Source organism: Equus caballus, chromosome 2 (assembly GCF_041296265.1).
Source record: "Equus caballus isolate H_3958 breed thoroughbred chromosome 2, TB-T2T, whole genome shotgun sequence".
NCBI classification, from domain to species: domain Eukaryota; kingdom Metazoa; phylum Chordata; class Mammalia; order Perissodactyla; family Equidae; genus Equus; species Equus caballus.
The window spans coordinates 42,235,704-42,259,963 of NC_091685.1; the positions used below are offsets into that span (position 1 = coordinate 42,235,704).

At 40.4% G+C, this 24,260-nt stretch overlaps 1 protein-coding gene and 1 long non-coding RNA gene across 7 annotated transcripts in view; one reads left to right on the plus strand and one right to left on the minus strand.

Moving 5' to 3' along the window:
• LOC111772459 (uncharacterized) overlaps positions 1-10,283 on the minus strand; it is a 34,261-nt gene extending 23,978 nt beyond the window's left edge. The window contains exon 1 of one of the 2 annotated variants that reach the window (XR_011436562.1): positions 8,866-9,249. This is a non-coding gene — a long non-coding RNA (uncharacterized lncRNA). Of the gene's footprint in view, positions 1-8,865; positions 9,250-10,028 lie in introns of those variants that run through there. The other variant, XR_011436564.1, reaches the window with a different exon arrangement.
• Positions 9,510-24,260, plus strand: part of RERE (arginine-glutamic acid dipeptide repeats) — a 402,750-nt gene continuing 387,999 nt past the window's right edge. For 2 of the 5 annotated variants that reach the window (XM_023635850.2, XM_070260991.1), the window contains exon 1: positions 9,510-10,058. The gene's annotated coding sequence lies outside the window, so the exon portion shown is untranslated. The remainder of the gene's footprint in view (positions 10,059-24,260) is intronic. The other 3 variants (XM_070260987.1, XM_023635853.2, XM_070260993.1) reach the window with 2 other exon arrangements.

A 24,260-nucleotide genomic window follows, 5' to 3' on the forward strand; every position in this document is an offset into this window, starting at 1 on the left:
GGTGCAGCAGTTAAGTGTGCACGTTCCACTTTGGCGGCCCCGGGTTTGCCAATTCGGGTCCCAGGTGCAGACATGGCACCTCTTGGCAAGCCATGCTGTGGTAGGCGTCCCACATATAAAGTAGAGGAAGATGGGCATGGATGTGAGCTCAGGGCCAGTCTTCCTCAGCAAAAAGAGGAGGATTGGCAGCAGATGTTAGCTCAGGGCCAATCTTCCTCAAAAAAACCCAAAAACCAAAAAAACCCTAGAAAATGACAAATGTTGGCAAGGATGTGGAGAAATTGGAACTTTTGTATACTGTTGGTGGGAAGGTAAAATGCTGCAGCTGCCATGGAAAGCAGTACGGCAGTTCCTCAAAAAATTAATAGAATTACCATATGATCCACGAATACTACTTCTAGGTATATACCCCAAAGAATCAAAGGCAGGATCTCAAAGAGATACTTGCACAAAAGTATATGCCAAAAAAAGAGAGATTTGTACATCCATTTTCATAGCAGCATTATTCACAATAACCAAAAGTTGGAATTAACTCAAATGTCCATCAACGGATGAATGCATAAATAAAATGGGGTATGTATATATACATAATGGAATATTATGCAGCCTCAAAAAGGAAAGAAATTCTGACACATGCTACAACATGGATGAAACCTTGAGGACTGTTATAAGCTGAATTTTGTTCCCCCAAAATTCATGTGTTGAAGGCCTAACCCCCAACGTGACTATATTAGTAGACAGGGCCTTTAAGGAAGTGATTAAGATTAAGTGAGGTCATAAGGGTGGGGCCCTAATCTGATAGAACTGGTGTCCTTATAAGAAAAGGAAGAGACACCAGGGATGCACACACACAGAGAAAAGGCCATGTGAGGACACAGCAAGAAGATGGCCATCTGCAAGCCAAGGGGAGAGGCCTCAGGAGAAACCAGCCCTGCTGGCGCCTTGATTTTAGACTTCCAGTCTCCAGAAGTGTGAGAAAATAAATTTCTGTTGTTAAACCAACCATCCCGTCCGTGCTATTTTGTTATGGCAGCTACAGCAAATTAATATAAGGACATCATGTTAAGTGAAATAAGCCAGTCACAAAAACATAAATGCTGTTTGATTTCACTTACACGAGGAATCAAAAGTAGTCAAACTCAGAGACAGAAAGAATGGTGGCTGCCGGAGCAGGGGGTTGGGAAGGGGAAATGCCATTTGTCGTTTAATGGACATAGAGTTTCAGTTTTGCAAGATGAAAAAGTCTTGGAGATTGGTTGCACAACAATGTGAATATACTTAATACTTGTGAGCTGTACACTTAAAAACGTTCAGAGGGTACTTTTTATGTTATGTATGTTTTACCACAATTAAAACACACACACACATACACATGCATGCACAAAACAAGCTAAGTTGTTAGAAGAATCTTCTTTCTATAGAAGTTCCGTCAAGAACTAAGCCAGGAGTAATTGAACATCTTTTTACGTTTACTGGACAGACAGATTCTCCCGTGGATTACCTGTTCTTATTCTCTGCTTACTTTTCTATTGGTTTGTCTTTTTTCAAATAGATTTATAAACTTTCTTTATATATTCTGATCACTAACCCTTTCATGGTTATGGAAATAACAATGATCTATTCCCAGCCTGTGACTTTCACTTATGTTGATATAACTTATCATAAGGAGTCTTTAATATTATTTTAGTCAAATACGTCTTTGAGCAGTTTGTGCTTTTTGGGTCTTGTTCAACAACTCATACATTTTATTCTAAAATTTCTTTAGTTTTGCATTTCACATACTATTTGATTTCTATATTGGGTGTGGGAGTGCATTTTCATTAGTATATTATCACGTGCTCATAAAAGAAGTTTAAAAAAATCTGTAAGATTAAAACATTTTTTTAAATTTATTTTTTTTTATTAAGGTATAATTGACATGTAAGATTTTGTAAAACACAACTGGGTAACTATCAGCTTGGTTTTCTCTATCACGTGGGTGTGTTAGTTCATATGTCTTGAACCTCTCAGGGCCACAATCTATAACCCTGTTGCTTTGATTACTTTCTTGAGTCCTCCATTTTATTCTTAATTATGGAGACTGCGACTTGTTTCCTTTATTTGTGGTAATCAACTTACCCAAAGTTTCTCTGTCCTGGGAGAAAGTCACTTTGTCACCTCTCCCTGGCTCACTAACTCTAGGCTATTTCTTCCACCCTGGGATTAAAATTAGTCGCATATTACTAGGTGAGATGGGGTAGATGTTGCTTCCGTGTAAAGCGAAGACCCATCATGGTTTTTCTTGGTTTTCTCTTCTTCTCCTTGAGTGCAGTAAGAATGGGCTGTTAGTTTGAAGGTAACGGGGCTCTTCTGGGGGTTGGTGGATGGCCTTTTGGGGGGATGTGTTTCAGGCATCATTCCTATGGGATTTTTATTGATTAAGAGAACACAAACATTCTGTAGCTTGTGGTCTGCTCCTTTTGGATTTTCTCTGTAAGAAAGGTTGTGGCCCGGTGGCACAGCGGTTAAGTGCACATGTTCCCCTTCTGTGGCCCCGGGTTTGCCGGTTCAGATCCCGGGTGCAGACATGGCACCGCTCATCAAGCCATGCTGTGGTAGGTGTCCCACACATAAAGCAGAGGAAGATGGGCACGGATGTTAGCTCAGGGCCAGTCTTTCTCAGCAAAAAGAGGAGGATTGGCGGCAGATGTTAGCTTAGAGCTAATCTTCCTCAAAAAAAAAAGAAAAGAAAAGAAAGGCCGTTGGAGTTTCTCTATAAGAAATGCCCCTTTAAAGGTAACTAGTAAAATGCCCCTTTGAAGGTAACTAATAAAAAATATATTGGGGGCTGGCTCCGTGGCCGAGTGGTTAAGTTCGCGCGCTCCGCTGCAGGCGGCCCAGTGTTTCATTGGTTCGAATCCTGGGCGCGGACATGGCACTGCTCATCAGACCACGCTGAGGCAGCGTCCCACATGCCACAACTAGAAGAACCCACAACGAAGAATACACAACTATGTACCGGGGGGCTTTGGGGAGAAAATGGAAAAAATAAAATCTTTAAAAAAAAAAAAATATTGAAATACTTAGTTGCTAAGATTCAATTTTACTTTCATCATTTTTTTTGACATGAGCCATTCCAAAAGCACTCTATTCGTGTAAGGCACATCAAGAACACCGCCACAGCCTGGGCGCTTCTGAAGGGAAGCCGCCCTGCCACGGTGCCTGAGGAAGCAGCCACCCCAGCACCAGGTTTTACAGTACAGGACTCCCTTCACCCCTCTGCTGGATGGGGCTGGGCCTGAAATGCTCAACTGGGCTAACCGGTTTTCCCTCCCAGGAATTTTAAGTAGGAAATACTGAAGTCATGAGGCAGTCAACAGAAGCAGCTGTAGCAGATAAGTCATAAGCTACAGAAAAACCAGAGAAGCTGTGAGAGGCCACATGCAAGCGGCGATTAGGAGGGAGTTGAAATTATGAGAAAGCAGATGCTTTGAAGTGAAGAAAAGCTCTATGACAAAGGGTGAGGAGGCCAGCTGGTGGGAAAGATGAGAACAGTGGCAGTGATCTTAATGGAGAGAGCTGGGCGTCCTCACCTTCCCATGGCCCCACTTCTAGTCCCTTCTTTTCCTGATGTCACATGGTTCAGCTTTGCCTGGGCTTCCATATAGGAACGTCCTCACATAAATCTCCTGTTACTTGAGACGTGGAGTGAGTCTCCATTCTTTACAATGCAAAGAACAGAACTAAAATGCTCTTTTAAAAAAAACTACTAGACTTTATTTTTTAGAGCAGTTTAAGTTCACAGGAAAATTGAGCAGAAAGTACAGAGTTCCTAAATACTCCTTCACCCCTACCCCAGATTCCCCTATTATTGACATCTTGCATTAGTGTGATCCACTTGTTAGAACTGATGAACCATTGATACAACAGTGATTACATTAGGGTTACAACACCACATTGACACAATAGTGATTGCATTAGGGTTCACTCCTGTGTTGTACATTCTATGGGTTTTGACAAACATTTAATGACATGTATCCACTTTACAGCATCAAACAATAGCTTCACTGCTCTAAAAATGCCCTGTATTCCACCTATTCATCTCTCCATTCCCCTATCTTTGGCAACCGCTGTTTTTTTTTTTTAACCTCTTTTCCCACAATGTCTTTTCCAGACATAGTTTTGCCTTTTCCAGAATGTCATATAGTTGGAATCATACAGTATGTAGCCTTTTCAGATTGGTTTCTTTCACTTAGTAATGCCTTTTAGGTTCCCCCATGCTTTTATGTGGCTTGATAGCTCACTTCTTTTTAGTGCTGAATAATATTCCATTGAATGGACGTACCAGTTTCCATTCACTTATTGAAGGACATCTTGGATGCTTCTGAATTAAAATGCTCGCTTTAAGATTAAAAAAAGTCAACACAGCAGAATTTATTCTGGAAGTTGGAGTTTAAGAAAGAGACATTTGGGGATGAAAGGACCGGGGATGTAGATATCTTGAAATTAAGATACCTTAAGTGTTGAATGAAAAGGAGGGAGGCATTAAAGGGAGTGCCCCAGACATGTCCAACCTAGGCACTACGGCTTGGATGGCAGAGGGTGAATTTAGTTGTTTCTTCTGGGTTAGAGAGTTACTTGCCTGTTTGCTCTCTTTATATATATCCCTTGGATCGAGAAAATGAATTTTTGGTGACAAATAGTGCCTGACACCTCAATGTTATAAGGTTAAATTCTGGGTCTCCCAAATAAAATGTTAGAATCTAAAAATATATTTTCTTTGGACTCCTTCTTCTGAAGGTCTCTTTGTGATCAATGCCAGTCTTCTTTGTTTACCGTTTAGACAAAATACGGTTTGTGGATAATATTTAACTCTCCGTGATTATGCCCTTATTCTCCCCAGAAAACTACACCTTTCCTCCAAGTTAAACCTAAGTAATCTACCAACAGATGCGGAGGAAATGTTTATCTTGAAATGCAGCTTCCCCCAGGGTGGAACTGGCTGGCTCTCTGGACCCCTCAGTTACAGTGGCCCGCTGTTTATAACAGGGACTGCGGAAGAGTCTCAGTGAGACGGCGGCAGGCGAGGGTGGAGGGCTCTAACCATCAACCCTGGAGTTGGGCCAGGACATTGAAATTCAGTATCTCCTCCCCTCACTTCTTTCACAAAGCCCTGTGAGACTTCAATAACCACAGTGGTCAGAAGTCAGATGTTGGGTTTAGATCTCATCCAAAAGGCATCCTAGTGTCTGTGGACAGCATGCTGTGGCATCGGCTGGCAGAGAAGAGCGTCGCTCCACTGGATCTGATGTGGTTCAGTGGAGCAGGGTCTCCTTGAAATCCATCTGTAAGTGTGTTGCTAAACAGACCCACATCGACTTTGATTGAAAGAAAATTCACTGGAGTCTGTAGTTGAAATGAGACTCGTAATTGCTATCTACAATCAGTCATGTCCAAACAAAGGAAAAGGGTTTCTGATTTTGGGTCCTTTTTTTTTTTTGGAAAGCTGTTTCCCCTCTGCATGTGTTTGCATGCCTGATATGTGCCTCCTGTAATAAGCCCAAGAATCAGCCATTTCTCCATTCCAATACAGTGCAGGGGCTTTCAAAAGTTACCAGGGGTTACTTATTTGGCTTGAGGGAAAAGCCTGGAGAAGAAGCGATTCTGACTTACAACAAATTATAAAGCATAAACCCACTGTGGGTAATGCAAGGTGAGCACCAAGCGCCTGCAGAAAGAAGTACTACAATGGGAAGGGAGCAGCCAGCATGGCCCATGGCTCAACCTGTAGAAGTGCAATGAGAGATAGTGGAAGCTCATTATTGGCTGGCATTTGTACTACATACATTTGGAAGGCAGTTTCAAAGAAAATGCCTAGAAACAGGCTTCGGTCTGTTACCAGGCTTGATAAAACACCCTAGTTCTGCTTAAGGCATTTTAGGGGAAAATAATTTACTTGTTCTAAAACTTGAGTACTTCTGGTGAATTATGAAGGCTAGTTACCAGCCATATGTTCAAAGAACTTGAATTCTTTTTTTAAATTATAAAAATTATACATGCTTGATATGAAGAGGAAAAAATCAAACAGAAGAGAGTTGAATGAAGTCAAGTCAGTTTCCTGTTCCCTCCCCAGTCTTCATTCCACACCCAGTGGACTCATTGTAACCACTTTCCTGGTGGATATGTTTCTAGATATTTTCAAGCATATACAAATTTGTCTCCTTAAAAATACAATAGAATTATACTTTACATAATTGTTCTGTGACTGGCTTTTTAAACACTGAATCCTGGTTATCATTCTTTATCAATTCAGATTTACCACATTCTTTTTGAAAGCCATGAGGTATTCCACTGTCTGTTTGTCCCACAATTTATTTAAACATTCTTTGTTGATGGGTGTTTGAGTTTTTCCAGGTTTTCACAATTATAAATAATGTCGCAAGCCTTTTGTATATATTTTTGTAGACTTATGCAAGATTATTTGTAGAATGGTTTTCTAGAAGCAGAATTGCTGGGTCAAAGGGTATGGATATTTAAGGTTTTCATAGATAGTGCCAAACTGTGTTCTGAAAAGTGGAATGATTGCATTTTTACTACCAGTGCATGAGTGCCTGTTTTCCCACATCCTCAATATAAAGTAAAAATATATTATGTAAAAAAAATTTCCTAATTTGAGAGATGATTTTAATTTGCTTTTATTTCATTATGATTGTATCTTATGTTTATTGAAGACATTTTTATGTGAACTTTTCATTCATGGATTTTGTCCATTTTTCTATTGATTTTTTTTCTTAGAAATTTGTAAGAGCTATTGGTATTAAGGAAGTTTGTCTTTTATTAGAGATGTCAAACATATTTTCCCCATTTGCTTGTTTCCTGCCTTTCTATGGTGTTTTTTATACCTTACAGAGATGTAAAATATTTACACAGTAAAACATATTGGTGTTTTTCCTTCGTGGCTTCTGGGTTTCTTGTCATGCTTAGAGAGAACTTCCTGAATCCATGATTTGAAAAATTTGGAGTATTCCTTTAATACTTCTACGGTTTCATTTTTAAAGAATTATAAAATATCTGACATATACAAAAGAATGTACATAATCTATACGTAGGTTATAGAGGACAATAATAAAATAAATACCACTAACTTAACCTAAGAAATGGTGGTTTAGTGGTTTCATTTTTTTACGTTTAAAAAATAGCCATTTGTAAATTTGGGAGTAATACGAATCTAGTTTTTAAATTTTGTTTTTCTGTTTTCCTACATAGCTATCTAGTTGGCAGAATATCATTTATTAAATAAACCCTCTCTTTTCCTGGCTTCTTTTAAATAATGCTATTACAGCTCTGATGTGACCTCTGTTGACAAAATAAAATCATTTCTACCAGTAGTAAGATGCATAAAATAACTAACAAAAGTCCTTTTGATGTTTTCAGATTCAATAACCGAACTAATCCTCATTTTCTAAAGCCTGCTGAAAAGAGAATAAGGAAACTTTTTCTAACTTCTTGTGGGAAAAAAACCCACTAGATATGTTTAACCTCTTTCACCCTGAGCAAGTTATTTAACTTCTCTAACCCGCGGTTTCTTGATCTTTAAAATTAAGAAAATAATAATACACTTCATGTGCTGTTGTCAGGACTAAGTGCGCTAAGGAATGCAACATGCTTTGCATGGCGCTTGGGATGTAATAAGCTTTCAATCAATGGTTTAATAGTTTTTATTACGACACATTGTTATTACATTATCAGCCTCTCAGATCCTTGGAAGGAAGGCCAAACTCTCCAGCTTTATGGCTGGACCACAGTTCTTGTATGGGATTGTTATAGTTAAACAGGTCTAGTTTGCTAATGCTATGGCTTAATACCATAATTCTATGCTTTATAACTACGTGGAATTTCAAGACCTCCAAATCTACATTTTTATAAATAAATGAAAATGATGCTGATCCCTAATATGACAGTAAATGTTTCCTGATCTTGAGAGCCTCTCTCCTTCCTGCTGAATGGCAGTGCAGGATCCATACTGTGGGTCCACAGAGCTGAACCTTTATTAGAAATAGTGCTCCTGTAAATGTAGGTTTTGATGGAAACTGAAGCCATCTAACTAACACACTTTACCCCTCATTATTTCCAAACTGATGTCAAATAGTTCCATCCATATCTAGGATGTTGAAAGCAGTTTATTGAATTTATTATGTTGTAAAATTCAGTTCTCATATTACTAGACATATAAGGAAGTATTAACCAGTTTCCCTACGTCATAGCTGAAGGAATTGCAGCAGAGAGCATTTTTCTTGCTCAGGGTTACTCAGAAAGGTAATCACAAAGACCAATTTGGTTTTAGATCTCTTGAGTTACAGTCCAATAATATCTGGTAGTCAAATTACTCTTAAAAGAAATTATTGGATGTGGAAATTATAATCTGAGTAGATATTCCAAAGAGAAAAATTATCACCTTATTTGAAATAGATGAGTGAATTATTTTGCACTATCTTCTATCCCTTAATTATTCTATTATATACAGATCTGAACTCCTTCAGGAAGGGTGCATGGGATAAGGACACCAATAAGCAGTTACAGTATATTAACAAACCAACAATAGGTTGATGATTCACCCTGGATTCATGCCAGCCTCTATGAAAGAACTCAATAAACATGATATGCATTTCAAAAACTGCTAATCATAATTAAAATTTCCAAACCCCTCAATCCTATAAATTATATTTAATAGAATTTGAGCATTTGCCCTGCCCCTCACTCTCCTTACAGCCTCATAGACCCTGTGATTTATCAGCCTTTTGGGAAGTGGGACAGAACACCATGTTTATCAAAGAAAAAAGGTGATATTTGGATTTTTTCTATTTTTTAGATTTTTTTTTAACTTACGGCATAGAGTTGTGTACGCTGCTCTCTCTTTCTAAAATCTCCTCTGTGTCTGTGGTTCTAGTCCTTTATTCTTTGATGAGACTTTTCATTTTTATTAATCTTTTCAAATAACCAGCGCGATCTGCCAATTTCTTTTTTCTGTCTTAATCTCCTCGCCATAGCCTTGTTTTGGAAACGTTAATGCTCATCAGAATTTCGAGAGTCCTTAAGCGAATCGTTCGAACCCACTCTGTGTCCCCCCCCCCCCCAAGGATGTGAACCCGCGTCTTAAGCGGCAGAAGAGGCAAACTGTGGCCCTGGTAATAACGGAGCAACTGGCCTCGGGCCAATCCCGCCCCCGGGCCATGCCCGCCCCGCGCGGGGGCCCCGGCCGCACAAAGACGCGCCCCGGCGGGGGCCCAGCCCACCGCCCGGCCGCCGCCTGGAGCGCGCACCCGAGCCCGGGACGCGGCGCCGGCACAGCTCCGCCGCTCCCCTCTTGCTCGTCTGCTCATTTTATTAGAAAGACGGGGGGCGGAAAAAAAAAAAGAAAAAGACAAGGACCAGAAATCCCGCCCCTCCGCCCGCCTTCCACCTCCCATTGGCCCGACCTCCGAGCGCGTCACTCCGGGCTGCACCAATGGCGAGGCGCGATACTGCGAGGTGGGCCGGGCCCGAGCGCGGAGTGGGCGGCGGGTCGGTGCAGCAGCCCCGCCGCGGCTCGGCCACCATCGCCGAGGCGCCGCTGCTCCCGCAGACGCTCGCGAGCCGCCCCCCGCGCTCTCAGCCGCCTTTCCTCCCGCACGCCCGAGACGTCCGCCCGCCTCGGGTCTCGCCCCCGCCTCCGCCTCCGCCTCCCGCGTCCTCGCCCCTCGCTCACCTCCCACACCGTCTCTGCCTCGTTTTCTCTCCTAGTTGAGGAAAAACAAAAAAATCACCGTCCTCCTCAGGGAGCCCCCCTCGCCCTCGGGAAAACAAAACCAGACATGAGCCTGGGCTCCCGCCCCTGAGGGGTCGGCCGAGCTAGGAGCAGGGAGCCGAGCGCAGGCCGCGCGGAAGGTCACGGGGAGAAGCCCCTCAGCCCCCAGCTCTGCCCGCGGCCGGCCCCGTCGGCCCGCGCCCCGCGGCCCCCGCCCCGCGGGCCTCCCGCCCGTCCCCGCCGTCCCGGGAGCCGCCGAGCACACCTCCATTGATGGTGTAGCGCATCCGGGAAGGTAAGTCTCCAAGTTGCCCGCGCGTGGCGCCCTCTTCTTTCCCGGCCCCGGTCCTGGGCTCGGGCGCGGGGCGGGCAGGGGGGTCGCCGCGGAGTCCCTGCTCCGGGGCGGCAGGGCACAAGGGCCGGGGACTTCTTCGGCCCTGTCCGGGCCAGGTCACTGTCTTCGCCTGCTGACCCCTGGTCTTTCTCTGCTGCTTGTTCATGCTCTTGGTTGACTTGTCTTGAGGTTAAACTGTTTCGTGTGACTAAATTATTGGTTGAACTGGGGGCAGGAAAGGAAGTCGAGCAGTGAGACTGTACATTTCTTGAATGTTTGTGGATTTGGGGGTCTTGGGGAAGGAGTTTCCTCAAAGTATCATTTTCATATTAGAAGAGTCCTTCTTTGTGTTCGGAATCTCTAGTTCTCTGCTCTGTGTGATTACTAAATTATGAAACAGAAAATCACTTGCAGCAGAATAGGGTTCTTAGTATCATGTTTTAGTTCTGCTCTGTGAAGGAGAGTGGCTTCTATTTCTCTATTTTTTTAAGGTTTTGGAAAGAAGAGTAGTAGTTTTACGTAGCGCGTGTGTGTGTGTGTATGTGTGTGTTTGGAGGGGGAAAGGGTATTGCAGGTTTCCTTTGAAAGTGCTTGCATGAGAAGTTGTTGAAAGGAAAACAAAATGATTCATTGTTGAATTGTCATTTTCCTCTGCCTCTTTTCCAAGGTTTGCTTACAATTTTTCTGGATTACAGACTTCAAACGTTGATTTAAGCAAAATGTGTCCTTGAGAAACTGGGTGCTTTAAATGTTTCAGTATGTGTTGCTATTTTAAGGTACGTTTAGAAAGTAGTTTTGTGTGAATCCTGAAAGAGCTTTCTCCAAAGCAATTTTTTAAACACAAAAGAGATAACTACGTAAAAGGGAAACTTGGTGTAACAAACATTTTGGTGTAACATAAATTAACGCATCCTGTGTTTAGATTTGAAACAGTTTTGATAATTGCTTTCTATTTAGAGAGAGTCCTTTTTGTCTGGTGTACACTGGTTTCTTTAGTCTCAGTCTGTTGGGGGAGGGGAGAGAGGCTGGATCTATACAATAATAAAATCATCTTTGGGTAGCTATTTCCTTCCATGGATTTGCTTCCTGAGTTAATTCCCCCGTAAATTATAAACCAGTTTTGCTTTTGATGGCCCAGGCTGGATGGAAAGCTGCCTTTGAGCTCTCCCTGTTGTTGAGGTCGAAGGGAGAAGGGGCAGAGTCAGACACACAGACAACACACACACACACACAATACCAGGCTGAGAGCTCATTGTTCTTCCATACACACATTCATTCTCTCTCTCCCATATTTGGGACTAGGTTAGCACAAACAGCTCTTTTTGGGAGAGAGGAGAGAAGATGGGGGAAGGGTGGTTGCTTTTCTTTTTCAGCTTGCTTTCACCCATCTCATGTCTGGCCTTTCCTGCAACCTTCTAAGAGGCAGAAGAGTACATTGGAAACTAAAGGACACTCAAAAGCATGTTCAGAGACTACTCTTCACCACTTCCCTTTCTTCCCTTTGCAGCCCTGGTTTCTGCTGCTGTCTTTTTTGTGTATGTAAAGATAAAAATCCGTCTGTATGTGTCGTGGCCTTACAGTCAGCTTTCGTATTCCTCATTGCCCCTGACTTTGTTGGGGACTGATTTGTTCGATTGACTCTTACTGTAGTGAATGTGATCAAGGCTGTCTTTTCCAGGCAGAAGTAGGTCGTCTCAGTTAAGATTCTAAAGATCATATTTGAGGTTAATGTTTAGCAAAGTGTGCGTGTGTGTCTTGAGATATTAGTGGTCTGATGGTTTGATAGTCAGGTATGCTGGCTACTGAGCTGTCAGTGTTTTTTGTTTTGTTTTGTTTTGTTTTGGAATTACAGGTTATAAGAAAAGATCTGGTTTTCTGCTTTGGGGGCTGGTGTAGAGGCTTCCTTGAACACTGGACAGGGAATAGGCTGAGAGAGTCCACCTGGGTTGAACCCAGCTCTGAGCCACCTATGGAGGTTGGTGTAAATATGTGTAGGTTGCAGAATAGCACCTTCTACTGGTTAATTGCTTTGAAGGATCCAGATGGAGAGGATGGGGGAGGGGATTAACGGCTGGGGCCTAATGATTTTCTTTTGAAGGCACTTGTAGTGCTTTCCTGCAAATGCTGCTTCCCTGAGCTGCTAATACAGAAGCCCTTTGACAGGCAGTTACATTGAGCCTTTTTCCGTTATTGGCTGTGTCTTGACGTTAATTTGTTCTGTTATAACAAGTATTTATACATTGTGACTTCCAAGGACTGTTTTAAATTGATTCTCTTCTGAGAAATATAGTTTGTCTTGAAATATTAAACAAAATAAGGGGGCTTATTTGTATTCTTGGTGTTGGAAACTGTACATACATTATCAGTCTTTAAAAAGTTTTCAGTATCATTAGTAAAAAGCCAAATAGACCTACGCTATAGAAAAGAAAAATTTTAGCACTGGACCCGGAGGTTTTCCTCCAGGATTTAATGGGAGTGGAGGGTGAGGTGGGGGAGAGGGATGGTGGAGCGTAGGAGAGAAGCTCACTAAAATCAGAGATTTTGATATGTAATAGTGTTGCATTGCAATAGTGTTGTTTTCAACAGTCGTATAAACGTAAATAAAATTAAGTCTGATAGGTTGACTTATTCTATAGATGAGATTAAAAAAAGTAGAAGTGAGAGAAAATGTGAAATGAGTGTGTACACAGATTAACACAGAAGGCTGAATTCCTGTTCAAAGCCTTCTAAATCAAGCTGTAGTTTCAGAGAGAATCTACTTGATAAATGCCTGAAAGGATTTTTATTATCACACAGCCTACCCCATCTCATTTGTTTTGTTGTAATGAACTATCAGAGAGGTTTGTAGTAGCAAGGGGGATTCAGTATAGAGTAAACATCTTCTGTTCCAGACTAGCTTCTCTTAGGAATGTGATTTCTGATTCACTTTGCTTTCAAAATTTAGAGTGTATCTCTAGAATTGTGTATCTTTTGCAATGAAATGTGAGCAATTCAAATGTATTATTTATTCAATAGGAATATAGTCAGGTAATTTCAATCCAATATATTCTCTGTCGGTGTCTGTTTGTTGCAAGGTAACTAGAGTAACTGAGAACCAATTCACAGCAAAAAGGTAATCCAAATCAAGAAATAAATGCACCAGTTACTTTTCCAACTTTGACTTATCAGTCAGTCAAAAAGTTCTTAAAAAGTAGGATAGTAATCACTGTCAGGTCGTGCAATAATTATATGTAGTATTGAACAGAAATATGCCAGGTGCTATAAAAACACACAAGAATATGACCTGTGCCTTTCTAAAAACCAGTGTACATTGAATATTAGTATGGATTTAGTAGGTACCCATTATTTTTAAAATTAGTTTTGAATCTTTAACATCTTGTTCAAATCTCAGTAATCAAAAAAACATTTAAGTAGTAAAATAAGTTGTATATACCAAGTTCTTTTGGGAATTGTGTGGTTTCCTACTAACTGCTTTTGGCAGCTGCTTTTGCAGTTGATTTAAAGGTTAAGATAGCAGAAAATTTAGATGTTTAAGTGAGTCATTAGTGTAACATAGCTGTGAATTTCATTATACGTACACACATCCTAAACAATACACTGTTGTCTTACATAATCAGTTTCTGATAATGCTGTGCCCTAGTTGATGATAGGGTTTTTCAACAACTAGAAGTTCCTCTTGAATCATAGTTAAGTGATTGTTAATTATTAGTATCTTGGTAATTATTCCAAATTTGTAGCTTTACTTGTCCTATTTAAGTGTGATTTTGGTGAGCCTGTTGGCTTGTGCTTGGTTTCTTATCTAACAGAGTTTTGTGTTCTTTAAATAATGAAGAGAAATGAGCATTTATGTGTTAGAAAATTGTTAAAGATTGCTTAAGCCACTTTAATGAACATTTGACCACAAATAACTGAAAAATACTCAATTACTAAATATATTTACTGGCTTGGAGTTTTGGTTGGAATTGTGATTTGTATAACTAACTTGTTGGTGTGCCAAGTAATGTAAGATGTAGATGTGTCTGTATATTAGGTAACTAGTCAGATAGGACTGCTAATTTAAGAGTTTTTTTGAAAATGACCTATTTGTGCCAGTGTAAAATAGTTGTTTTTGTTTGGTAAAATTTGCCAATATATCAGCAACCATAAGCGATATATTTAACTGAAATTTTTCTTTATAAGGTTATGTTACAAAATGATATGCTCTCTAAGTCATAGACCACTTGGTATTTGAGGAATCCTCATAGTCTCTTTGTGTTGGGCTTTTGCATCAGAAATTGAAGCCATGGGTCATGGCCTAATTTTAAACTAGTTATGTGTGTGATTGGTAAAGGTTTTGGTTAGGCTTATTTGGTTGCAAGGAACAGAAAGTCTTGTAGGGTATCTCATGTATTGGGGTAAAATGGAACAGAAATATAAACCTTGAGAGCTAGGCCTCACAGAAGAGCAAGAACCCCAGGTTCTGCTGGGCCTCAGGGATGCTGCAATACTGTTAACGATATGGATCCCATCCAGCTTTAGTGACCAGGTTACCTTGTTGCCTACTCAGCAGGAAGAGTTTGTTGAGCCATACCCTAGTGTCAGGGTTGTTCATGGTTGTTTAGGCTGTATGTCGCATAGGGCATCACTTTAAAGGGGACAGTATTTACATCGTGAGTCAGGACTAACTTGAAAGAGAGCTTGTGAGCAAGCATGGCCATGCAGCATCTCTAGACAGAGCCCTGGAGTAGCAGGGGAGAGCCACTTCTATAAAAAATCCATTTTAGCACACACAGCCACACACTCACTCAGCAGAGCAGGCATGTCCACATTCATTGACACCTATACCTGTCCTCCAGGCTCCCAGAGGTCGAATTCTTGACCCCCTTACTTCTTCTTCTTCTTCTTTTTTTTTGCTGAGGAAGATTAGCCCTGAGCTGACATCTGTTGCCAATCCTCCTTTTATTTGGCTTGAGGAGGATTAGCCCTGAGCTAACATCTGCGCCAGTGTTCTTCCACTTTATATGTGAGTTGCCGCCACAGCATGGCTGATGAGTGGTATAGGTCCATGCCCGGGATCCGAACCTTCAAACCAGGGCAACCGAAATGGAGCGTGCTGAACTAACCTTATGCCATCAGGCCGCCCACCCCCCACCCCCTTACTTCTTCTGGAGGTGGGATGGGATGGTGGAGTGGTGGTGGTGCTTAACTTGTGTGGGCTGAATACAGTTCAGGGGGAGTGTGAGCAGGTGAGAATGTGGGCATGTGTCTGCGTGTATGAATTCAAAGAAACTGCCTGGGGAGGCTCTGGAAACCTCTCCCTCAGTGGGCAGAACCTGGCTACTCTGGGGAGGTGTGTCCACGTTAGAGTAGCTGTGCTTGGTTCCTAATAGGATGTGTAGGCTCTGGCCACTAATTTAAAAAGATGTTTGCTATATGAAAACATCATTCAGGTGAATTTAAACTGAATGCTCCTTATTAAACCCAGAGACATTGTTCCTCTTGCCCCCTCACTCCTCTTTCCCTCCCCTCTGCCTTTTTTATGTGTGGGTCGCTGAGTGTGACTGAGGGGCATCCTCAGTCTGCGATCCTCCTCTCTGGCAGGGCCACCACATGAGGTTGTTCAGATGATAATTTACTAACATAAATTTTTACTGAAGGAAAGTGTCCCTTTCCTGTACAAGGCACTGAACAGCCTGGGCTGGCCCCCAGTCCTCTAACTATTCCCTCAGCTGTTTTATCTCTGATTTCTTTGTATCTTTATGCCTCTGCTTCCACTTCCACTACTAAGGACTCTATATCTTTAATTAACATTTCCCCCAGAGATATCTGATAGGTCGTTAGTTATGATCACTGTTGGTTAAAGGTTTGGGGCCAGACTACCTCTTAAGCTACCTGCCAGCCTGCCAGATGGCGAGGTGCTCACCCCTTCAAGCCAGCTTTCATGGAGGTACACAGTAGGAGCTGAGGGAATGGGAGGGATTCTGAGCCATGGCCTATGGAAAGGGAGTTTCTTTTTTTGTTATATCCTATCATGGCTTCCCGTCTTCATTTTCCCTGACGCCTGGTGCAGCTATTGTTGCTTTTGATAGCTTATCTAACAGTTTGTTTTGCTTTAAGTAACTGTGTAACTGGTACTACATAACTGGTAGTCACTTATGATCTCTTTTAGGTGAGATAATTTTATTACATTTGTCTTGTTCTCCTTTCATTTCCTGTGAATGTACCCACCTGTCTACCTACCTGCCTACCCAAGTCAGTGTTTCCCAAACTATATTCATAGCATACTATGCTGCAAGTATTTTAAGTTTTCTGAAGTCAAATTTATAATGCACATTAGTACCTTAAAGCCTCAGAAATGTCCTATAGTATGTAGAGGACATTTGTTATTTGTTTATTTGTTTTGTTTTTTCCTTCCTCAAAGAATACCTATGACCTTATAGGAAGTAATATTCTGTAGAACAGTTTGCAAAACACCTGTAAAACTAATCCTTTCTTAATCAAGTGGCTTGTCTTTTTCTCCTTAATAATGAAAGAAGTAAGTTCTGAGTGTTACTATTATAATACTTTGCTGCTCTGTACAATTTTTCTTCAAGTTTTGCAATCCAGTATTTCCCAGGGTACAAAATGACTGCTTTTTCTGCCTTATACATATGTCATTTTAGAGTTATTTTTGATTGTTGTGTCCATTATCCCTCATTCCATCTTTCAATCAGATATGTCAAATCAATATTTTTATTTTTTACCCTACTCCAGTAGCTATGCTCTTATTCAAGGTTAATCTCTTCATTTTTTGGACAACTGCGGTCAGTTGTATAAACACTTGCAAGACTCTTTCAACAAGTAATAAGAAGTACTTAACTGTGCTGTACATTGAGGCAAGCCTTACAGACATGTAAAGATGAAGAGAACAGCCTTCTAGAAATTACTCTCGAAACTGGTCATCGGTATATGCATAGGGCCAGCCCTGGTGGCCTAGTGATTAAGTGAGTTGTGCTTGCTTTGGTGGCCTGAGTTCGGTTCCCATGCACAGACCTATACTGCTCTGTTAGTGGCCATGCTGTGCTGGCAGCCCACATACTAAAAAATAGAGGAAGGTTGGCATGGATGTTAGCTCAGGGCGAATCTTCCTCAGCAAAAAAAAAAAAAAAAAAAAAAGTGTTTTAGAAATACAAAATACCATGGAGTTTTATTAGTTGTATATAGCTGCATAAAAAATTACCTCAGGACTTGATGAGAACACAGTAAACATTTATCTCATAGTTCCTGTGGCCACTTGTTTGGGAGTGGCTCAGCTGAGTGGTTCTGGCTCAGAGTTCTCGCTTGAGATTGCAGTCAAGATGTCATCTGGGGTTGTAGTCATCTGAAGGCTTGACTGGGGCTGGAGGCTCTCCTTCCAGATGGCTCACTCACTTGACTGTGGACAGAAGGCTTCTGCAGGAAGCTTCAGTGGCTTGCCACATGGACCTCTCCATATGGTTACTTGAGTGACCTGATGATACGGCATTTGGCTTTCCCCAAGAACAAGCAATCAGAGAGAGAGAAAGAGGGAGGGGAGAGGAAGGGAAAGAGAAAGGAAGGAGGAAACCTTACTGCCTTTTATGACCTAGTGTCAGAAGTTGCACACCATCACTTCCATCTTATTCTGTTAGTTAGAATCAAATCACTAAGTCCAGCCCACATGCAAAGGGAAGGGAATTAAGCTCTACTTCTTGAAGGAAGATTATCAAAGAATTTGTAGATTTATTTTAAAACGACCACAGGGCTTCAAAGGAGAGAGATATAGAAGGTTAAAAAATGTTTCCCCCTTGGTTAGTCATCTTCAAGCAATGCTTTACTGTAACTGGAGGGTTCTTAAAGGAGAGTGACATGACCAAAATCTCACATTATTCATCTTCAGCCTCTACCATTGTTGAGATATCATTTATTTCCTCTTTTCTTCCTGTTCTTACATCAGATCTAATCTATTCCAGTTAAAATGGTGCTTAAGACACCCTGCCTTATGTTTTTAGTTTGGTCACTCTTATTTCCTACCAATTAAGGACCTTTCCTTCAGTTCTTCCCATTTAATCTCCTCACATCTTGTGTAAGTTTATTAATTGCATTTATATCTTAGTGTTAATCATGGATTGTAAACTCCTTGAAGGCAGAAAGTTTTCCTTTAGCTATATCAGTATGTTTGTTCACATATGGAATTAGATATATTATGAAAGACACATTTCATTGACTCTAAGATGCCATTGTAGTAAGGTGCACCATTATTTTATGTACTGAGAATGAAAAAAGTGCTACCAGTTAAAATGTGTAAGACCTGTCCCACTTCCAATGCTGTACAAACGTAACGCATCTTGCATCTTAGAATCATTGAAATATGGTCATCTATTTAGACTGTCTTTTCACCACTGTTTATTCCCTGGAAAGGACGTCTGAAGCTAGATCTTAAAACAGAGTATTTTCTCCCATAGGAACAGTGTTATAGGTGGTGCTCTTGCCTAAAGATTTAACATGAAAAACTTAGCTCTGAACCAACAGTACAGTAAAAACAGAGATGCTACCATGGACCTGTAGTCATTATAGTTAAATTATGTTCTAGTTCCCATAGAGTAAGTATAACCATTATATATTTTGATTTGTAATATGTTATATGTTTTATATATAAATATACAAATGCTTACCCCACCTTATTGCATCATCAGTTTGACCTAAAATGTGTTAATTTTATATTAAATATTGGTATTCCACATGATTCTATCCATTAACCCTTCTCTCAGTACTGTCTTCCAGAGTGACCTCATTCCATGGCTTCCTTTAACACCTAGTGCTTCCAACCTGCATGTTTATAAATACAGCCCTGATCTCTCTCCTGAGATCTAGATCCATGTTGCCTTCTGCCTCCTTAGATGTCTTTTTGGCACTCAACCTCAAAACTTACCAGTCTGTTTTTGTCCACTCTTAACCATAATATATTACTGTAGCAAAGTAGTTAAGAGCTCTAGACTCCATTCCCAGCCTACTGCTTATTGAGTCTGACTTTAGGTAAGACCTTTCTGTGTCTCAGTTTTCTCATCTGTAAAATGGGAGTAATAATAGTACTCAACTCACAAGGTTCTTGTGAGGACCAAAGTAATTAATACATATAAAGTACTTAAAATGCCTCTGGCAAATAGTAAGGCTCAATAAGTATTAGTCTGTTTTTATTGTTATTACTTTTATCATCATCATCCAGAGACTAGCTTTCTCCTATGTTCCCTTTGTTTGTTATCTGCAACAGTCAACAACTAGGAGATATGTGGGAGCAGTGGGTCAACTCTAGAGTGTTCGAATAAGTTCTGTGTTACCAGCTATAAAATTTTTACTATTCCGTAAATATGGGAAATGCTACAAAACACGTGATTAAATGCTGAGCGAATGGCACAAACCAGGGAGTAGTGATGAGATTTGGGGTGTTAATAAATGATCAGCATATCACAGTTTAGTTATTCCTTTTCCTTGTGATGTTCCTGAAGGAGATTTATGTAAGTAGAACAATGGCAAGTGAGAAATTCCAAGTATTATTTTATTATTAACTGGGCTTTTGGCCAAATTGCTGATGTAGAGCCGTCTAGTAAATTGGGTTGGAGTGTACTGCTTAAGTTTACAGCCTAGGCAAGGGATTTCCCTTTCTCCTGAATCCCACTTTTTTACTACCCTTAGGCTGGCTACTTTACAGAAGACCCAAAATTAGTCTTTAGAGTGTGTGAGAGAAATGAACAAGAGCAAGATAGCAAACCCTTATATATATGTGTAACTTTTAATCTGCATTTAATCTTCTTAGAAAGAATGTCCAGTCAGTCTGACCCAATCAATTAGTGTTCCCTCCTCTTAGAGAGGTTCAAGAAGGTAGGGGATGGAGAGAGAGAGTGAGGCATTGTGTTGGTCCATCTTCAGCTCTGTTGAGCTTGGTTTAATGGCCTGTGAGGAATATCTAAAAATAGTTGGTCGTCTAGCAGCCCTACATTCTGACTCTTTTTAGGACATTCCCTGGGACCTGGGGGGAACCACAAAGTTCAAATTTAAGGATCTTTGAGATGAAATTAAGGAGAAATGTCATGTGATAAATAAGATTTGCCATTTGGAAATATGGCCCACCATCAATGATAGCTACTGTGGCATTTTGGTAATATTCTGTTTCTAATTTTGGTGACAGGAGTGTAATCTTTGAGGAATATGATTATATATGATTATGTTAGTAGAGCAAAACTGAAGCCTAATAATAGTATACTCAGTCTGAAACAAGAATATAACGACAGAATGGGGATGACTAACTTGAAGGCTAGAAAAGAGGCATCTAGAGTGTCGTGCTCAGATTCTGCAAGCTTAGGTACATTCCTGTTTTGTAAACTCCAGGAGGGTAGAGGCCACGTCTGCTTTGGTCACTTCAGTGTTCCTTGCCTCTAGCATGTGAGGAATACAGTAGGCATTCATTTGTTGAATGAATAATGTTATTGTATTATTGAGGTCGACAGTAAAAGAGATTTGACTTAATCTGTTGACCCCAAGGCATATGCAGGAAGCTGATTTTTGTTTTTTAATTTTTATTATTTATTTTTCAAAGATTGGCACCTGAGCTAACATCTGTTGCCAATCTTATTTCTTTTTCCTCCTTCTCCTCAAAGCCCCGCAGTACATAGTTCTGTGTTTTAGTTGTGGGTTCTTCTGGTTGTGGCATGTGGGACGCCACCTCAGCATGGCTTGATGAGTGGTGCTAGGTCCGCGCCCAGGACCCAAACCACTGAAACGCTGGGCTGCTGAACCAAGCATGTGAACTTAATCGCTTGGCCACAGGGCTGGCCCTGACAAATTCTTGATAATATTTTTATGTCTCAAATATAGTATAGAAAACATTTTAGAACTTCTTAGTTATTTGAATGATCAAAAATGGGTTTTTATTTCAATTCTAGTAAGTTTAAAATATGTCTTAGAAATTGTTTAATGAGGTAGTACTTAATAAATACGTATAATACTGTTTCTTTATAGTTTTGCCTTTGTATCAAGTAGAATTGGCTACAGCAGTGAGTGGCCGAGACCACAAATAACAATCACTTGAGTGAGATAGAAGTTTCCTTTCTTTCAGGTAAATCATGGACAGTCCTGTGCCAGTATCACACCTTCATGCTCCTTAGGGGACCCAGTTTTCTCCTTTTAGTCAGAGATAGCCTCTCCAGTTCCTCTCATCAGTTCTGCATTTTCACCAGCAGGAGGGAGGCAAGGGCAAAAGCTGGGCACATCCCTATCCTGTGATGATACTTCCCAGAAGTTAAACACATCCCTTTTGCTCTGTCCCTTTATTTATTTTTTTATTTTATTTTTTTTGTGAGGAATATTGACCCTGAGCTAACATCTGTTGCCAGTCTTCCTCTTTTTGCTTGAGGAGGGTTGATGCTGAACTAACATCTGTGCCAGTCTTCCTCTATTTTATGTGACTTGCCTCCACGGTGTGGCTTGGTGAGCTGTGCCAGGTCCATGCTTGGGATCTGAACCTGTGAACCCTGGGCTGCCAAAGCAGAGAGAGTGAACTTAACCACTATGCCACTGGGCTAGCCCCTCTGTCCCTTTAATTATAACTGAATCATGGGGCGAAGATAGCTGCAAGGGAAGCTGGCAAATGTAGTCCTTCCCGGAGATGGCTATGTGCCTAGACAAAAATCAGAGATTCTATTATTTGAAAGAAGGGAAGGATAAGTGTTGCAGGACATCTGGCAGTCTGTTCTGTAAAATCCCAGTGGGTAATAGAGTATTAACACATTTGATAATTCAGCCTTCAATAGTGTTGAGTACCATACTGCTCCAGTGAGTTCAAATATTCACTATAGAATCTTCACCGAAGTTTTTTTTGATCTAATGATGGCTTCATATTTTTATTGCTAGGTAAATTTTCTAACAAGATGAACTAACTGCCTTCTGGTTTGAGCATTCTGATCTTAGTAGCGTAATCTGCCCTGTGTATTTGTTTATTTTCATGTGGTTCATTATTGTAGGAATAATTATTGAAATTTCCTAAGTTTTTATATAGTGAACATGATTAAAGACCTATTAGAAACATTTAATTCTTACTATTTATAAATAGTAAGGAAAATGTGCAGACATCTTGTTGCTACTAATATACTGAGAAATGCTTTTATTAACGTTATTAACATTAGTATTCCTTAAGAAATCTAGCTTTACAAAACACCTACATTCTTCTTTAGTATTTTGTTTGTGGTGGCTTAGCACTTTTGTCATAGCTTACTGAGGATTTCAGGGTCTTTATGGAATCCTTCAGGTTTTACACTATAAAAAAAGTTAACTTGGTTTATAGTTATGCTTGAAAGAATCTGTAATTTTCCTCATGGTGAACAATGACTTATCTCACAGGTCTGATAACTTTCGTTTTGCAAGTCATAGGATGTGGTTTTTCTTTCCATCTGTTCGTTGTTAAATTTTATTTGCCCCAACATACAAGTACACTGTGTATAATTGTATAATTGTCATAAATAAATTTACTTTTAAGTGCCATTTACAAATTATTTCTGTCACCTTAGACCTACAGTTATGAATATGTTATAAAGTTATAGTATCTAAAGACTTCTTAAAATGCTCTGTTAAGAAATTGATTGTAGGGGCTGGCTCGATGGTGCAGTGGTTAAGTGTGCACCTTCTGCTAATATCCCCCCCCCCCCAAAAAAAAGAAAAAAGAAATTGATTGTAGTGTTTGCCTTCTAAGGAGGTATAATAAGGCACCTGAGAGAGGGATGGAGAGAGAGGGATCCTTATTGTTCATACTCAGATGTCATATGTTAAGTATTACCTAATTAAAATAAATACGTAAGAAAAGCCTGTGCTTTTTACTTTTAGATTCCTGCCATTCTCTTTTTCCTACAAGCTTTAGTGGAATATCAGTTTAATTTATGTATGAAATGGGGTCATACAAATGACCAAGACTCAGATGGTGTCCTTGATGAGTTTTCTCACAAATAGCAATAAGACGTACACAATTGAGTACTAGGTAGAGGACAGTGTCTCAAGAGCTGATGGTACTATGGTTTAAGAAAGAGAATTAGTGCTGGCTGTGGGCATTAGGAAAGATTTGGTGTAGGAGGAGGTGTGTAACTTGTGTTTTGAAGGGTTGGCAGGATTTGGACATGTGATAAGTAGCTAAGAGGATTTGAGACAGGAAATTGCATGGAGCAGAGGCACAGGGCCTGGAAAGCATGGGAAATGGTGAGTACTTTCGCTGTTTCTATGATGAGGATTATTAAATTGTGTTTCAATTCCTTTTTTTTTTTAATTCTTTAAAAATTTTCTGTAGCAGATGCAGGCAGATGTAGTTCTTTCAACTCAGGTAATTTATTTATTTTATTTATTTTATTTTATTTTATTTTTTTTTGAGGAAGATCAGCCCTGAGCTGACATCTGCTGCCAATCCTCCTCTTTTTTTCTGAGGAAGACTGGTCCTGAGCTAACATCCGTGCCCATCTTCCTCTGTTTTATATGTGGGATGCCTACCACAGCATGGCTTGATGAGTGGTGCCATGTCTGCACCCGGGACCTGAACTGGTGGACCCTGGGCTGCCGAAGGGGAACGTGCGCACTTAACTGCTGCACCACCGGACGGCCTCGACTCAACTTGGGTGATTTATATGTGAAGCTGTTGCTGGCAGCTGTTTGCACCACATTCTAAGAGCATTTTGGAGAGGGGTCCTTTGGGCTGCTTTCTCAAAGGAAGAACAGACTGGTTTGGCTGGAACCAGAGAGCACTGGAAACACAGGTTGGGGTCATAGCATGGGCAGATTTAATACCAGGGTAAGACTTTATTTGAAAGCTTGATGTGTTCAAATTAAATACAAATTGTAATCATAAAATTAATATATACTCATTGTAATCACATTCATACAGTTCAAAAAGAGTAGTGCACATTCCCCCATATTCTTCCAGATATTTTCTATGCATGTATAGGCACATATATACACACTGTACATACTGTCTTGAATTTTACTTTTTTATTTAATATTTCAAGCACATATTTTTCCAGTCAATACTTGTAATTATACCTCAGGCCTTTGTTTTTGTTTTTGTTTTTGTTTTACAGTTGCGTAGTGGGACATTGTGTGGATGTATCCTTCAGCTTTCTGTTGATGGGCACTTAAATTGATTCTCATTATTATTAT